General features: G+C 44.2%; 1 protein-coding gene across 1 annotated transcript in view; it reads right to left on the reverse strand.

Moving 5' to 3' along the window:
- The window catches only part of LOC104661975 (core histone macro-H2A.2), a 63,878-nt gene extending 46,279 nt beyond the window's left edge, over positions 1–17,599 (reverse strand). Inside the window, exon 1 of the mRNA XM_010362834.2 lies at positions 17,333–17,599. The gene's annotated coding sequence lies outside the window, so the exon portion shown is untranslated. The remainder of the gene's footprint in view (positions 1–17,332) is intronic.
- Between the last annotated feature and the right edge of the window lie 404 nt (positions 17,600–18,003).

Raw genomic sequence — 18,003 nt, forward strand, 5'->3', positions numbered from 1 at the left:
TCAGGAGTCAAAAACTTGAATGGGTTTTTATCCACATCCTGGGAATTGGAGTCTTGGTGTAGGCCTACTGTCTAAAAAGAACCACCGCAAGGTGAAAATTTGTTTCCTTCAGGAGAATACTTAATGTTTACATTTAAGTATTAGCCTGAAGGAAACAAATTTTCCGCTATAAGACAATTTCGCTCTGATTAGGCAAAACTTAAGGACTATGATATACTAAGTTTACACATTTGGAGAGCGAATATGGCTGGATGCAGCTCTTGGTGTGCTCAGAGACACCGTGTGGGCAATCCCTGGAGGCCACGCGGCTCTGTTCAGATGGCCCCATCTTCCCAGACGCATGTGGGATATAGAGGAAACCAGACAAACCCTGGATCTGCAATGTACCTGTCCTTTCATAGCAGAAAGACCACGGTAAACATTCTTATAATTACTCATAGAGAGGATCAGAGCATTTCAAGCATGTTAACGGTGAGAAACAGGAAGGTAAAACTCCAGACTCAGAGAAGAAGAGGGAGAATGTGGGGGTCCTGGCTCGTTCCCCCCAACCCCCAGGAGCACAGCAACTGGAAGCACGTCGTTGGTCTTGTGTGTGCTGGGAAAGAGGGCATATTCAGACTCTGTTGTTTCAGGATTTATTTTTAGGTTTGGCTTTTAAGCCCATAACAACACCGACAGGTTAGATTTTTATATATAACACCGGGTAAATATGAAATTGCAGCATTGACTCAGACACGGGCAATACACTCACACCAGACTATTCAAATAACTACCGTATTTCACTGATTTTATGATGCACTTTTATTTTTTAACATTTTACTGTCTCTAGAAGTCAGTATGCATCTTGCAATCGATACCATCATAGATTCAATGTAAGACAGTATTTATGGAGCATTTATTATTGAACAAGAAACTATATTAGATGTTGTTAAATTTACATGACCCTTGTCCTCCAATATTTTCCAGTGAAGTTGCCTGACAGACCCAAATGAAGTTTCAAATAGATGTTAGAGCCATGGTTCCCAAACTGTGCAGAAGCACTGCAGGAAGGTTTCAGCTTTCCCTTGAATACAGCCATAGTTGGCCTCTGTGGGACCCCACCACTACCAGCTCCCGACGGTTCAGTTTCAATAGTAGGGTGCACTATGTTCCTTTCGGTGATGCCCTTTTTTTTTCTTTCAAAGCTGGGTTTTTGGCTGTTGCTGTGATTAAAAGTAAGTTTTGGGTGAAACTCAATACAGAACAGAAAATGAGGGTGGTAGTGTCCAATCTGACTCCAAGGTCTGGGTATCTGTGCAGTGCCCAACAGCTGTACGCATTGTATTTGTAATTCATTGTGGTTATTTAAGAACAGAATAAAAATACTTTTTCCTTTTAATTAATGTGTATTATTTTCCCAAATGGCTAGTATAATGTTAGAACATGAATACTTATTAAGTTGTCTGGGCCTAAACACTTCATAAATGGAACAGGCAGGCATTTCCTCTGCCCTAGTGGTATCAAGAACATGCTAGAGACACTAAGAACTCTGAGAAAGTGAGGGAATTTCTATGTGAGGGCCCACCACCAACAAGCTTAAACCTATACTTGTGACTTGCTCAAGGTTACCCCGAAGCAAGGAAAATAAGAAAGTTAAAGAAATTATTTAAATATTTTGAGTGTATCTTTAAACCCAAGGAATATTTGCAGAGTAAAAAAAAAAAAAAAAAAAAAAAAAGAAAAAAGCAAAAAGGAACCAAAATGCATAAAATGAAGAGCAACAGTTTCTCACTCACTGATCTCATTTAGAGAGACAAGTACAGGCGACAAGGGTTAATTTCAGTTCTGGTGGCTGCCTCCAAAACTCTCATGCTTATACCTCCACTTCTTGATCTATTTTCATTTTTAGACAGTCTCTATCTGTGCTGAAGAAGGATGAGACCTTAATCCACCTTCCTCCTCCCTTTTCAATTGTTGACAGTTATTTTTTCAGTTTTATTTCCTCCACTGATTGCCTTGGAAACTTGAAGTAATACTGTATACTCCAATCTCTGTTTCTGACTTCATCAACTTTGGGGATTATCTCTCATGTCATCATCATATGAGACGAGGATATGAGCACCCTAATCTTTCCCTGGTCCTCTCCTCTCTACATCACCTCCCTAAGCTCTACTTCTGTCTTCTATATTTGCTATCGTCCTAGTTCATAACATATATATTTTATTCTATAATCACAATAAAATCATTCACATTATGACTCTAGATTTATTTTGAAAGTTGAACTCCATTTACATGGTTAAGACTTTCTAAATATTGTTCCCCGCAGAACTGAGTATAGTGCTTATCACATTTGTAAATATTCTCTGCAGAATCAAGTGTGATGCTAGCATCACAGTTTCCTCTTTGTGGTCCAGCATTGGAATCCTTGAGTCCTCATGTCAAGATGATTTTTTTTTTTTCTGAAAACCTGATGTTCAAAAGCATTCCATGTTTTCTGGGGCTTCACATTTGGACCACGTCTTTCTTGTATAGCTTCCTCTCTAACCCTGAAGTTATTAACTATAGTTGATTCTCAATATGTGGGAGTAGTTATGTTCTATAGAGTAGTCAGAAACACAGAATTAGCAAAAACTGAAAAATTGCTCCTAGGGGAAATACAGGGTTAGGCTCCTACAAAACTCTGGTCACAACATTTCATCAGCTAACCGATACTTAACCTTGTTTTATGTGTATTTGTGTTCTAAGACACCTTGTTTAATAGATACTGTTGACTCATTAACATTGAGCTCCCGGCCAACAGCACTGTAACACGTGCCTGAAGGAAGCTTGCACATCATGGCCTTCTTGCACTTAGGAATGCTAGACATCATTTCAGCACCACAGCTGGGGGCCATTCTAAACAGCAAAATCACCAACAAAAAGCACAAACATGCGAAAAACATAGCACTAAATAGGGCATGGAAAGGGCACTTGGTTGCAGTGTGAGCTGAAACAAGAAGACAGTCACGCGGTGCGACCTCAGCTGGGAAGGTATGCTCGTGGCGACTAAGATGTTTTGCTGCTCTGTGCACATGCATGTCCTAGAATGACCATGAAAGTGCCGCAAGTATTGATTTGGGGGTTCCGAACACATTTTAGCATGTAGGCAAATTCACAAATACAGAATCCACTAATAGGAACGTGGACCATATTTTTCCGTGTTGACAAAAGATGTTCCTTTACCATGTCCTCAAAATCACTCAGCTTCTCAATCATATTGTTCTTTGTAGAGACCCTGTTCTTCCCAGAGAACCGTTTGCAGAGGGGTTATTCTCAAAGCCCTCTGACCTCCAGCTCTAGTTTGGAATGGGTGTTGTTTTAGCCAGCGGTCCTCCTGGGACTGGTCTTTCTGGGACCTATCTTCTCGGTTCATCCTTGGCCCTATGACTTCCTCTTTCTTGGTTTTCTCCCTTGTTTTGTTGGTATCCACCTGATATAACTCTTCAGAAACAGGACAGGAAGTAAACTTTGTTTTCTTTCTTTTTTTCTTTTTCTGAGACAGAGTCTTGCTCTGTCACCCAAGCTGGAGTACAGTGGTATAATCACGGCTCACGGCAGCTTTGACCTCCTGGGCTCAAGCAATCCTCTACCTCAGCCTCCTGAATAGCTAGGACTATAGGTGTGCACCACACCCAGCTAATTTTTCTGTAGAGATGGGGTCTCACTATGTTGCCCAGGCTGGTCTTGAACTCCTGGCCTCAAGTGATCCTCTCGCCTGTGAACTCTTGGCCTCAAGTGATCCTCCCACCTCAGCCTCCCAAAGTGCTGGCATTAAAGGCATAAGCCACCACATCTGGCCTAAACTTTGTTTTTTTTTTTTTTTTTTTTGAGACGGAGTCTCACTCTGCCACCCAGGCTGGAGTGCAGTGGCCGGATCTCAGCTCACTGCAAGCTCCGCCTCCTGGGTTCATGCCATTCTCCTGCCTCAGCCTCCCACGTAGCTGGGACTACAGGTGCCCGCCACATCGCCCGGCTAGTTTTTTGTATTTTTTAGTAGAGACGGGGTTAACTTTGCTTTCTTTCAGAAACAGAACTATCTTACTTGAACGATCTTTAGGTTATAATTTAGTAGAGTATTATCATTTTTAGTGTCAAAATCATTTTGCTTCAATATTTTGAAGTCATTGCCAAGTTGCCTTCATCCTGCTCAGCATTTGTCAATAACTTGGTTCAACCTGAAAACTTAGACTTTTATAACATGGAATTTTTTTTCCATTATGTCTCTGATTATCCCTCCCCACTCAACCCACTGCCAATTTCTTTATTTCTCTCTATACCCCCTTTCTTTGTCTCTTACTGAGATTCCTGTAAACCAGGTATTGGATCTCCTGGATTAATAGTCCAAGTCTCTTATCTTTTTTCTTCTATTTTTTCTTCAGTCATTATCTAATTTTGGTAATCATATTTTTAATTTCCAAGAGCTCTTTTTGTTCTCAGATTATTCCTTTTTTACAGCATCCTGTACTTTTATGCTTGTACCATGTCTTCAAATCTCTCTGAAACTAGTTAGAATGTGTTAAATTTATCTTCTGTCCTCTACATTATTTTATCAGGCAGTTGTTATATTGACTGATTGATTTTCATCCTTTACTTTCATGTAGGCTTTTCTTAAACGTCTGGTGATCTTTGGTTACGCGTTTGCATTTAAGAATGAAGGACAAGGCCAGGCGTGGTGGCTTATGCCTGTAATCCCAGCACTTTGGGAGGCAGAGGTGGGCAGATAACTTGAGGTCAGGAGTTCGAGACCAGCTGGCCAACATGGCAAAACCCTGCCTCTATTAAAAATACAAAAATTGGCTGGGCATGGTGGCGCATGCCTGTAATCCCAGCTACTCGGGAGGCTGAGGCAGGAGAATCACTTGAACCTGGGAGGTGGAGGCTGCAGTGAGCCAAGGTCCTGCCACTGCAACGATCCTTTTTCAAGTGCTCCAGCCTGGGCGAGAAAGTGAGACTCTGTCTCAAAAAAAAAAAAAAAAAAAAAAAAGAATGAAGGACAAGGTTGATGATTACAGGCAGATAGAATAGCTTTCTTCAATTCTTCAACCATTGTTTGGTGAGCATGCTTCCTGTTTGGGACCTCTGGGTGTGTGTGCAGGGCATGCCAATTAGCAGGCATGGCTTTAGGGTGTCCAGTTAGGAACTAGTTAGTTGTATTAGTTCATTTTCACACTGCTGATGAATACACACACAAAACTGGGGACAAAAAGAGGTTTCATTAGACTCACAGTTCCACATGGCTGCAGAGGCCTCAGAATCATGGCGGGAGGCAAAAGACACTCTTACATGGCAGCAGCAAGAGAAAAATGAGAAAGCAAAAGCAGAAACCCCTGATAAACCCATCAGATCTCGTGAGACTTATTCACTATCAGGAGAATAGCATAGGAAAGTCCGGCCCCCATGATTCAATTACTTCCCCCTGGGTCCCTCCCACAACATGTGGGAATTCTGGGAGATACAATTCAAGTTGAGATGTGGATGAGGACACAGACAAACCATATCAGCAGGCATGGCTTTAGGGTGTCCAGTTAGGAACTGAGGACCCCCAAATGCCAGAATGAGTGGGGAGCTTTATTTTGTGGTGTGATATTTATCCTAGAAATTCTACGTGTGCCTTGTAGTTTTTTAATTTTTTTTTTTTTTTTTTTTTTGAGATGGAGTCTTGTTCTGTCACCCAGGTTGGGGTGCAGTGGCACAATCTTGGCTCATTGCAACCTCCGTCCCCCGGATTCAAGCAATTCTCCCTGCCTCAGCCTCCTGAATAGCTGGGATTACAGGAGCCTGCCACCATGCCTGGCTAATTTTTGTATTTTTAGAAGAGACAGGGTTTCACCATGTGGGACAGTCTGGTCTCGAACTCCTGACCTCAGGTGATCTGCCTGCCTCGGCCTCCCAAAATACTGGGATTACAGGCATGAGCCACCATGCCCAGCCTCTTGTAGTTGTTTGATTGCTTTAGAGAAGAACTCTCAGATTATTAGCTTAAGGGCTAAATACCAAACTGCTGGAAACTCTTCTAGTAGTAAAGGAGCGAGAAAGGACAATTCACGGAGCTGTCCCGGAAACAGACCTTCAATGAGTCCCCACTTCTCACCCTCCCCACCTTCGCTGCAGTTCCCTCTTGCTTTTACTCTCAGTTGTGGCTTCCCCTGTGATGTGCATATGTTCTTATGCACTTTCAGTCTTCTGGAAATTTCTTGAAATCTCCCACCTGCTGTTGACTAACAACACTAGCCCCTACCCCTTTGTTATTGTTTCTTTTATTTGTACTTCTTTACCATTATTTCTGTGGCCCTGGAGAGGAGGGGTTTGAAGGAAAGTATGTGTGCTCAGTCCATCATTTTGAACTGGAAACTGAGAATGTTATTTTACTTTAACGTTTTAACAAAACTCATTTGTGGATCAGCCCGAAATGAGTATGCTGCTGAGGAGAAGCAGCTCAACTGTTTTATAATTGAGTAATAATGTCATGTTAAAAAATTAAGATCACCTTCATCACCAGGTGAGTCACTGAAAACTAACCGGTCTTGAGATAATTGAAGAATATAAAATTTTGCATCAAGAGAGGATAAAGCCTCCTTAATAGAATAGAATCCAACTCAGTGTGTCTGTATTTGCACAACTGCAGCATATGAGGTTCCTATAAACAATATTTAAAATTATACTGTGATCCCAGACGGGAGGAGAGGAAAGAAAGGAAACCCCTCAGCACATGCCCTTATTGAATGAGTTGCTTTTGGTGAGAAACAGGGAACTTTATTTAACACCCTGATGGCCTTCATCAAAAGACAAAATAGTCTGGTTTGTTTAGACCAATATTTTCTTTTTATTCAAATACTTTCTTTTTCAAGTATAAGGAGCTGATAAACAGTGAGCCATATTTTACACCTCAACTTCTCCACATTTTTATTTTTATTTTGTAAACTGTGGAGGGCTGCAACAAACCCTCTACCAACCAGCAAGGTGGGCCATTAGACACCTCCAGAGTCCTGATTTATTTATTTATCTATTTGTTTGTTTATTTTGCTTTTGTTAATTTTTTTTATTGGTATTTGGTTACATGAGTAGGCTCTTCAGTGGTGATTTGTGAGATTTTGGTGCACTGAACTTAATTTGTAGTCTTTTATCCTTCACCTCCTTCCCACCTTTCCCCTGAGTCCCCAAAGTCTATTATGTCATTCTGATGCCTTTGTACCCTCATAGTTTAGCTCCCACTACGGGTGAGAACATACAACAGCATCCTGACTTAAATGACCATTTTTTTCTATAGTCAAGCTTCTGCAAGGAGGCTTTGAAAAAGAGAGAGCAGTCAAGTAATGTGAGGATTGGGAGCTATAATTACAGGCCAGGGTGTCAAAGGTAGGGTTCGGTCGCACCGATGAATCACCTCGACAAAGGATCTAAAATCACAAGTCAGCTTATTTTAAAGCACTCTTTCGAGATCATTCTCTTCAGAAGTATGCAAATCAAAATGCTTTCATCATACATTATTTTAAATCTAGAAATAAGAGATCTTAGAGCTTTTTAATGATGGAATTGAAATTTAAAAAAACCTTTAAACATTGTTTTCATGAACATGAAATTCACAATGTCATCCCTAATGGACTCGTGTACTGTTTTAAAATTGCTGAAATTTATTCAATTTATTCATTTTTATCCCCTATGATATTTCCCTAATCTGTGGTATTGTGCTTCAGAATATTTTATATTGTAAATATTTATGAAAAGTGATGGAGACACTGCAATGAAGCATCTTTGTCAGTTCAGAATAATCCTTTGGGAGAATAAATTGAGATGAAATAAAACAAAACTAGGTAGGAAAGGAGGGGATTCAATATAAATATATTAACTATACACTGAAATATATTTTAAAGGGTATGAAAAAAATCTAATAGATTTTGACTGTAGTTTGGTATGTTACCCTACCCAGTATGGCAAGTGCTGTATTAAAATAATAATAGTTTGTTAGCATTATTTTGTAGCTGTAAAAACCATTTTCAGTAATACAAGCTAAATCACTGGCTCTATTACACTTCCATTTATGAACTCCAAGGGCAAATCATTATAGTATAATACTTTCCAAACCATTTTCTTTCAAGGCCATCTTTAAGTGAATGAGAATAGTCAATAATTTTATCGTCATATATGTTAAAGCACATTAACAATTTATAACGTAAAGGGCTATATCAAATGCAATTTCATCAAAATGACACGCAGATCAAATTAACCAAATTAACCAACCATGAATATTAGAACCAAGCATTAATCCAATTTATTTAAATTATACTATTGGATAACAAATCATTCTCTTTTCAAAAAGTATTTCAAATCACGTCATGGAGCGGGAAGTTCAACTGCCGGCACATTCTTTGTCATTCGGAGGCAGAACATGTATGGTCACTCTAGAGGAGCTGGGGACAAGGGGTAGGAGGGTTTAAGGGGTTGATTTAGGATTTCTGTTGCTACTGCAGGCTACTAAGACATTTTAACATGTTTTGTTGTCTCTGTTGAACCTGAGTTATGGTTGTTTTAAAAAAAGAGAAAAGCAGCAGTTGTTGATCTATAACGTAGTTTGTTTCTTTATTATTAGCCTTATGCTATTTTCTAATAAAAATATGTTTGGCCACCTGTAGTACTTGGATGAGAAATGAATAAAAATAATTTTAGTTTTCTTTGAATCTGAGTTAGCAATGCATTCCTAAAGAAAGTCAACCAGAAAATGAACCAGTTTGCCTTCCTGAGTCTATTCATTCACAGAAAACAAAACAAAAACACCCTCACTGGGTCCAGCCTGGTCTCTTCTTGTCTTTTTGTTCTTTGAGGCTTGACAAATAGGAAGAGTGGGATTCCCATAAACAATATTTAAAATTATACTGGGATCTCGGAAGGGAGGAGGGGAAAGAAAGAAAAATCCTTAGCACGTGCTCTTATTGAATAAATTGCTTTTGGGGAGAAAGAATAAACTTTATTTAACATGCTGACAGCCTTCATAAAAAGACAAAGTAGTCTGGTTTCTTTAAACCAATATTTTCTTTTTCCTTTCTTTCTTTTTTTTTTTTTTTGACAGAGTCTCTATCATCCAGGCTGGAGTGCACTGGCCCAATCATAGCTCACTGCAGCCTTGACATCCTAAGTTCAAATAGTACTCCCACTTTAGTCTCCCAAAGTGCTGAGATTATAGGCATGAGCCACTGAGACCAGCTTGACCAATATTTTCTTATAATTTAAATAAGTTCTTTATCAAGTATAACAGTGGGCAAACTATCTTGTTTTCTGCAAATCTAACAGATCCAAATTAGCAATGCAGTTTATTGTTATAAGCAGCGCCTTCTTTACTTCTCTGAGCAGGGCACTGGCTTTGTCTGGGCCAAGATGAGCATCCCTGATGGGAGCGGGGGTATGCAGGAGTGCTCTTAGGGGCTAGGGTGAATGTTCCAGTAACAGACAGCAGGTGGGCTGTACGCCTTGGTGTGCCTAATCCACCAGGGGCTCCCAGAGACATCCATGTTTGCTGAGCAACTGAGTACATCAGTGGGGCCAGTTGTCTGCTCTCAAAACTAGAACAACAGACTGCTCTGGAACCCCTCTTCCTCCATCCCTTCCTTTGCCTGCACCTCCCTACCCAGTTTTGCTTGCTGTCTGTCCTTTTTTCTTTTTCTTTTCTTTTTTTTTTTTTTTTTAAGAGAGTCTGGCTCTGTCACCCAGGCTGGAGTGCAGTGGTGCAGTCTCGGTTCACTGCAACCTCTGCCTCCCTGGTTCAAGCGATTCTCCTGCCTCAGCCTCCCAAGTAGCTGGGTTTACAGGCACCCACCACTGTGCCCCACTAATTTTTGTATTTTTAGTAGAGATGGGGTTTCACCAGGTTGGCCAGGCTGGTCTCCAACTCCTGAGCTCAAGTGATCTGCCTGCCTCAGCCTCCCAAACTGCTGGGATTACCGTCGTGAACCACCCCACCTGGTGTTGCTGTCAGTCCTCAGGCAGTGGCTGCACTGTGGGGAAAAGTGGCTTGGGTCTTTTGCTGCAGTTCTGTGTTCTGTGCTGTTGACAGGCAGTGTTGCTCCCTGGTTATGCATGTATGGGTACCCTGTAGCTCCTGGGCCCCAGCATGGTGTATTAGCTGCTTCAGCTAAGGGCTACCACTGGCCACACCACACCACACCATCCTCTCTGCGGGTGAAACCTGCCACTGGCCACACCACACCATCCTCTCTATGGGGGTAACCTGCCACTGGCCACACCACACCATCCTCTCTGTGGGTGAAACCTGCCACTGGCCACACCACACCGTCCTCTCTGTGCGGGTAACCTGCCACTGGCCACACCACACCATCCTCTCTGTGGGTGAAACCTGCCACTGGCCACACCACACCATCCTCTCTATGGGGGTAACCTGCCACTGGCCACACCACACCATCCTCTCTGTGGGTGAAACCTGCCAAAGCTCAAGGGGGCATCAAGGTGGTAGAATGGAAGGTGCAGTGGACCACGGGGAGGGAGCCTCCAGTTCGGCTGTGACTAGCTGTGGCCTGTAGGCAAATCGGTAGGCCTTTCAGGGCTCCCCTTTTGCTTTAACAAAAATTTGTAGGAGGCCAGGCGCGGTGACTCACGCCTGTAATCCCAGCACTTTGGGAGGCTGAGGCAGGAGGATCACTTAAGGTCAGGAGTTCGAGACGAGCCTGGCCAACATGGTTAAACCCTGTCTCTACTAAATATACAAGTGTTAGCCAGGTGGTGTGGTGGCACACGTCTGTAATCCCAGCTACTTAGGAAGCTGAGGCAGGAAAACCATGAACCCAGGAGGCAGAGGTTGCAGTGAGCCAAGACTGCGCCACTGCGCTCCAGTCTGGGTGACAACAGTGAGACTCTGTCTCAAAAAAAAAAAAAAAAAAAAAAACAAACTAGAAATTAGGCTCTACTATATAAAAAAGATGCAAGGGGAGCTGTCCTGGGTGGAGTGGGCAAGTGCCTGGGAACTTCAACGCTTGGTCCCCACCTTTCCTGCCTTGGGCATCCAAGGAGCATTGGGCTCTGTGGAGCCCCACCTGAGAGCCCTTGCACCAGCTCACCTCTGAGGTCCTCTCCAACCTGTAAGCTGCTCAAAATAGACTCGCTCTGAGCCGCACCTGTCACTTACATTCACAGCAATGGAGCAGCCAGGATAAGTAAGTCACATTCACTTTGAAGTCGCTATTTCTTCACCCAGGATAACCACAGAAAAGAAAAACTGGACCTGAAAAAATCTGCTTGATTTTATATCTAGGACTGCTTTTTCTTCACCCCAAAACAATAATCTACAGTGTTTACTATGGAACAGCTGAGGTGAAAATTCAGTTCAGTGGTGATAGGGTTGTTGGCGGGGGACTTAAGTCAATGATCACTTCATTGAAATTCTGCAAGAAAGCTCAGTTTGGAAGTTTACCACTCGGATGAGCAACCCAGTGAATTACCACCTGACCTAAACATTTATGTTGCATATTGTATAAGCTATTGGGGTTTGCCTCTTTGTGCTCCACCACCACTGTTTACTTTTAATGGTCTTATTGAGCAGCGAAGGCAGGAGCACAAAATACAAGTTACAAAATTCTGTGTGTATATATATATCATTGGCAGTGCCAGCCCAGACAGCACGGGGCCTGGGTTCCAGGGTAAGTTTGATTTTATCTTGTTCTGCTTTTATCCTGTTGTCATAGAAATATCCCAAATTTAGGCATCTAAACTCTTATCATCAGGACCGCCTTTCATATCCAGAAACAACCCCTAAATCTTTGGCCAGATCATGTGTTGTAACTTTGAGTGAAAAAATGTGGTCAGTGTATCTAACCCTTCTGACATCTCAGAGTCAGCTGGAGTAAATGTCTGTACACTGGTGGTCTATGCATACTACCACACACATTTCTATCAAAGCATAAGATTTTTGACTTGAATTACTTACTCCATTCCAAGTCCAAATTGGCAATGCCAGTCAAATAAATCGGGCAAAGTATGATGGATGGCGAGATGGATAAATGAACAGTAAGGGCTTCAGAGAAACCACCAAATTTATCTTATTTAATACTTTGTGACAAGACAGTTTAAAGTACAGAGTTCTGTGGCTCAGTCTCATATTCTTTCTTTCATTTGTCATAGTCGGATAAAGTAGTGAGACAAATAAGTTTTGAAAATAAAAATTTGCCTACACAAATGTTAAGCTGAGAATCATTGGAAAGCTAGCAGCTCCTTGCTCTTACCACGTGGGCATAAGGATATAGGGCTTTGGAGTCAGGCTGCCTGGCTTGGAGTCCCTTGTGTGGTGACTTTGGGCATGTTCTTCCTCACCACCCCCCCATTTCTTTTTCCTGAGATGGGTGTAGTAACAGTACCTACTTACAGGGCTGCTGTCAGGATTAAATGAGTTAATACATGTAAGGTGCTTGAAGAGTACCTGGCAGGTAGCAGACATTTAATAAACATTAACTACTGTGATTTATTTCCACAAAAGAAATCACTATAGAGAACTATTTTCATGAAATGCAGTCTGACATTTTCTTGGGCATATTTCTGCCTCTTTGTCCCTCTATTTCAAAACCAACTGCTACAATTATTACGGTGTTTGAGGTTGTGTGTGTGTAAAGGGGTAATAATGAAAGTTTAACTCTAGAAAAACCCTGAGAGCCACATCATCTGCTGAGAACCCTCATGACAGCAAATAGTTTTGCTTTTCCCAAGGCTGGGCACTGTCAGATCCCCTCGGTCTAATCCTGTAGTTTCCAAATTCCATCTGCCTGGTAATTCATAGTCATTGCAATGTTGGAAATCACAGGATTTCACAAAATCATAACCTAAGACTGAAAGGGACTTGAGTGATCAATCATTTAGCATTCTCCCACCCCCACCCCCACCCCCCAAATGTAGCTACAATGAAAGGAATGGCTTGGAAAGGAACGTGCTCATTGAATGACTTGTCCATGGCCTGTGAGACCAGACTAGAACCAGCTCCCTTACCCCAATTGCTGCAACTGGGCTATTGTTCCGACACGCTGTTGCATGTTTTACCCCCAGATGCCACCTAGCATAGTGTTAGGTCACAGTTGATATTCAATAAATATTCCTTTAACCAGTATATGAATAAATGAAACCAGCCTTAAAAACTTTGTTTCAAAAGGTCTCTTTTGTGATTTTTTGGGGGAAATGAATTATCCTCCCAAACACTTATCTTTCCCTCCAACCTAATTCCCAATATACATCCCAGTGTATATTGGGGAAAAAAATTCTCTCTTCAAGATTTCACTACATTCCTTTTAAAAACATGATCTTTCAATACCATATTGGAACTCATATACTTCTCTACTGGTTCGTTTTTCTCTTTCTTCTATATATAGAATTTAAGACAGTCACAGACTTAAATTGCAGTGAAAAAAATTGTGAGGGTTCTTTTAGTTCACCCTTCAACCTGAAACTTGGCAGGGTAGACCAGGCCAGGACTCTCAGCCTTGCAAGGGAATCTCATAATCATGTTGAAGAACGAGGACTAGCTGGAACACAGCATCTACATCCAGCTTCCTTCCACCTGTCTTGCTCCCTTACCCTTCTGCATCCAAATCCTGCCACGTTCTCTACAAAGCCTAGCCCAACACCCTCCCTTCAAGTCCAAAACCCTCTTTTCCCTTTACAAACTGTTGTTGTTTTTTTGTGTATATCGTTACGTATTATTAATTACGTATTATCATTACATATTATCAATCACTTTAAAATTATTACTTGTATTTAGTTATCCAAGCAAGGCATACATTAATTCAAATTACACAACTTGGCTGGGCACAGTGGCACACGCCTGTAATCCCAGCACTTTGGGAGGCTGAGGTGGGCGGATTGCCTGGGCTCAGCAGTTTGAGACCACCCTGGCAACATGGTGAAACTCCATCTCTACTAAAATACAAAAAATAAGCCAGACGTGGTGACACAAGCTTGTAGTACCAGCTACTAGGGAGGCTGAGGCAGGAGGATTGCTTGAGCCTGGGAGACGGAGGTTGCAGTGAGCTGAGATTGTGCCAATGCACTCCAGCCTGGACAACAGAGCGAGACTTCATCTCAACAAAACAAAACAAAACAAACAAAAAAACAAATTACAGAACTTCAAATATTATAACAAAGTTATGGATGGGTATTAATAATGATACGGCTAAAGCCCTTCTTGACAATTTCTCTAGTTCTTGTCTCTCTTAGTGGGCATCTTCTACACTTTTTCTGTCCATTTTGTATGCATTTTTACTTATAGAAATTTATAATTTTATTTTGTTTTTATATCAATAGTACCATGTAGTATGTACTGTTCTGCAATTTGCTTTTTTCATTAATAGTATATCTTGGTGATCTTTCCTGTCTCAGTATATATAGATCTGCTTCATTTTTTTGAACTGCTGCATAATATTCCAGAAGACAGATGCACCAGAGTTTATTTGGCCATTCCCTGTTGATGGCTGTTAGGCTGTTTTCTACTTCAAAACGACCAAAATTGCAATGAACATCCTTATACATGCTGAGTTCGTGGCTGCCTGCTTCTTTGGGTGACATACTGAGAAATGGAATGGTGGGTCACAGAATGTGCACATTATTAATTTTATAGTGCCAAACTGCTCTCCCAATTGGTTATATCAATTTACACACGTCAGCAGTATATGAAAGTACCTGTTTTCCCATTAGCTTGCCAAAATCACTTTTTACCTCGTTTTACCTGCATGTATATTTTATCTCCTGGGCTGGGGGTTGTAAGCTTTATGAGAGAAGGGCCCAATGACTTCTTTATATTTTATTTCGTTTCTTTCCCTATCTAGAGGTGTTTAAGAATTGGTGTATACTCAGGAGGCTGAGACAGGAGGACCCCTTGAACCCAGGATTTCGAGACCAGTCCGAGCAATGCAGCGAGAACCCCTATCTCAAAACAACAAAACAAACAGCAAAAGAACTGGTGCTCAATAAGTGTTTGTTGAATGATCTCTAACCACAAGTTCTTTGTTAATCTCTGTGCAATATACTTTCCATTTACCAAGACGGCATCTAACTTGGAGGTTATTTCTTAAGGTTGAAAATTTCTTAGGGAAGTTGGCTGAATTTTTGCACATCCCTCCCTGGTAACAAGTTACAGATACCTTTCATTTAAAGTTGCCTAAGACGGGATTCACCTCCTGTTCTGCTGGCAGGAGGCAGTGAAAACAGATGTGGTTGTCTCAAACAATAGCTAGCAGGGTGTCCCACCCACTGAGAAACGGCAGACCAGAGGCGCCTTAAAAATCCTGGGAACCAGACAGAAGATGGAACGGTGAGGGAGTAGGGTCAGAATCCTCAGGACATTCTGGATTCAAGGAGGTAAATTCTTTTATGGAGTTTTGATATAGAGGAAACCACTAATAATGTGTAAAGTCTGACAATTAATGGATCCAGGTGAGGTGTAACTGTGGTAGGGTAGGAAAAATCAGAGAAGAGGAGAACTGGGCATGTTTTAAAAGGAAATTTGGCTACAGGAAAGAGGGGTTATGAAGATGTGAATTATGCGATGGGAGATAAACTTTTCCACCGGGCAGTGCCTTCGTTTATTTATATATAATTTTAGGCTAAAACAATTCTAAAAATCACCAGCATGCTTCCAAATCTTGGAGCTCTGAACATTTAGTCTGAAAATAAGAAGTGTTTTAAAACGGATTGAGAATTATGTGTAGCTTAGTTTGTGGTTCAAAACAACACACACGAAGACATGTTCTCCCTCTTAATGTTTTCTTTTTCTCTCACCTATTGAACCGTTTCAGTAGCAACTGTGCAGCCCAGTGAGGGGACAATTGGATTTCAAAACAAACACAAATGAGCAAAGTGAGGAAATCATTTGCCGTAGTGCATTGATCGTCCCTAGGGGATCCTGGGGTCTGTGGGGCTTAGAACTGGGCCCTTGTTTTGAATTCCTCTGAGGTGGACAGAGGCTGGACGGACACCTCAGTCCCAGCGCTGCTGTGATAGGGGAAATGCCCTTAAAATTAGGGCAACGGAGCCGCGGTTCCCATCGCATCCCCTCAAACACTCAGGGCCCCGCACTTTGGTTTCTCAGCCCATTTCTTCTCGCCCCTTTCATCCCTTCACTTATCCAGGGCCGTTGCCAAAAAACCCTGGCAAGGACCAGGCCTCAGTCAGGCCCACGGTGGTCCACTGCACGTGACGGTAAACTCCTGGAGGACGCTCGTTTGGCCCTTGGGGAACCAATGCCCCTTTGGCCATTGTTGTAAGGAACAAAGAGGGCAAGAACTGAGGGCGCCCCCCCGAGGAAAGGCGGGGGAGGACACCCACGGGCGATCCGGCTTGGGGCTGAGGTGCGCCGGGGCGGCAGGCTGGGAGCCGGGGGAGGCAGGGCTGGTCCCCAACCGCCGCGCCCCGCGAGTGATACGCACGGCGTCCGGCGCCCGGCAGAGCCCTTTCCTGCGCCGCAGCCAGTTTACTTTTATTCCCTTTTTCGTTATTTCTATTATTATTATTTTTTCCCGCGCAAAGCGGGAGCCAGACTGCCCAGGCGAGCCACGGCGGGGCCGCCATTTCCCGGTGAAAGCGCAGCGCGCGTAGGCACCGGGCGCCCCGGAAAGGGAACCGAAGGGGAGTGCCCGGCCCCGCGCCCTCTTCCGCACCGGCCCCGGGGCGCACGCCCGCCCGCGGCGCCCGGGTATCCGCACAGCAACCCCCAGCCCTCGCCCCGCCGCCCGGCGTCCCCGGCCTGACCTTCCCCGGCGCGGCCCGCCCCCGGACTCGGGTCCCTTCCCTCCGCCCGGCTGCTCCGCGCCCCCTCCATTGTCAGCTTGGAGCCGCCGGCGCCCTGCCCGGGCACCCTCAGAGGACCCCGAGAGGCCCTCCCCGGGCTCCCTCGGGCCCTGCGCAGTCCCCCACCCATCGCCCCGTGCCCCTCGGCGGCCAGGCGCCACCCTCCTCCCGCTTCTGCGCCTGAAACTCCGCATTCCCAGGAGCCCTCCGCTTCCTCCGGGTCCAGCCTCGCCTGGGGCCCGCTGCTGAACCCCGCATCCCTCCTCCTCCTCTCATTACCCTCGACGCCCCCGGCCCCTCGCTGGCCGCAGGAATTTGACCACTTCTTTAGTAGCCCCCTCTTTATCGCCCAAGGAAGCAAGTTAGGCGGCTGGATTTAAGAATTTGTTTTTGCAGGGGGTGGGTTGGCTATCAGGGGTGCGCCCGCAGGGGCTCGGGGGAGAGGCAGAGGTGGTTCTCTCCGGCCCCTGCACTGCCCCGGCGGCGCGTTGTGTTTCCAGACCCCGGAGCACCCTAAACAATAATGCCATCGCCATGGCGGGCTCACCTGGTGCTGCGCCGCCTGTTCAGGGCGCCCGGTGCCCTCTGCGCGCCCCTCCCCGGGCGCAGGTTCGGCCCGCGCGGCGCCGGTGCCGGGCAGGACTCTTTGCCTTTCTTTGGGTTCTATCTGTGCGTGTCAATGGCGGCAAGCGGCAGTTCTCTGGGCCGCGGATAGTAGCGGGGGGAGGAGGAGGAGGGAGAAGGGATTGCTCCTTCTCCACATAACCACCTCTAGGAGGAGTCGCTCAGCCTCATCCCCCGCCAGCCCAGGCTCCGCGACGGGTCCGGGGCTTTCGGTGGGGCTTGATGAGCTATTGTCCTTCAGGAACATTAATGGTGAAACGGCGCGGCCTCCGCGTACTGGGCCGATCTGCGGGACGAGCCGAGGGCCACTTGCTAAGATGAGGCTTTCCCCAGAGCTGGGCACAGACGCGCTGTGGTCACGATCCAGTCTCCTGTTAGCGGGATCCACCTTTGGTGGGAGAAGGTGGCGTGGGCGTTCATCTGGCAGCTCTGGGGAGAACCTTAGAAGGGGAAAGCGAAAAATTCTACCTTCTTTATTTTTGTGTCCTTAAGTAATAATAAGTACATTAACGTTTGTGTCCACTACTGGGAAGAGTGCATAGGGCGGCCACAGCCATAAGAACTGAGAATTTATATCCGTGCCTGTAGGCTTTT

Source organism: Rhinopithecus roxellana, chromosome 11 (assembly GCF_007565055.1).
Source record: "Rhinopithecus roxellana isolate Shanxi Qingling chromosome 11, ASM756505v1, whole genome shotgun sequence".
Lineage (NCBI taxonomy): Eukaryota > Metazoa > Chordata > Mammalia > Primates > Cercopithecidae > Rhinopithecus > Rhinopithecus roxellana.